The following is a 551-nucleotide window of genomic DNA, read 5'->3' as shown; positions in this document are numbered from 1 at the left end:
GATCGGCCCCCGGAGGGGGCCTCTCTCCCCACGGAGACCCTGCGACCCAGGGCTGGGTCGGAGAGCAGGGGGCACCCCAGTGGGGCTGGCAACGCCCGGGGCACAGAGCTGCAGAAGCCGGCACTAAATTTAGGACTGCCCTGGGCAAACGGGCCCTCCGACCCCTCCCCCACTCCTTCTACTTAGGTGACCTCTGACCCCTTCACTTCGATGACCTCTGACTCCTGACCCCTTCATCTGAAGTGTCCTCTGACCCCTCGCTCCTTCCACTCCGATGACCTCTGACCCCTGACTTCTTCGGATTAGGTGACCCCTGACCCCTGCTGCTTGGGTGATCTCTGAAGCCCTCTAAACTCCAGTGACCTTTGACCTTTCCACCCACCATCGTTTAGTCACCTCTCACCTCCGGCCCTGTCAGACCCCGCTGACCTCTGACCCCGACCTCCCCCTCCGGACCCCGCTGACCCCAGGGACTCGCCCCGTCGCCTGGCAACGCTACTTCCGGTGACGTAAGGCGCCGGCAGGGAGGCGCTTCCGCCCGGAGAGGGGCC

This window comes from Lepidochelys kempii, chromosome 20 (assembly GCF_965140285.1).
Source record: "Lepidochelys kempii isolate rLepKem1 chromosome 20, rLepKem1.hap1, whole genome shotgun sequence".
Lineage (NCBI taxonomy): Eukaryota > Metazoa > Chordata > Testudines > Cheloniidae > Lepidochelys > Lepidochelys kempii.
Note: the sequence above shows the minus strand (reverse complement) of the source record.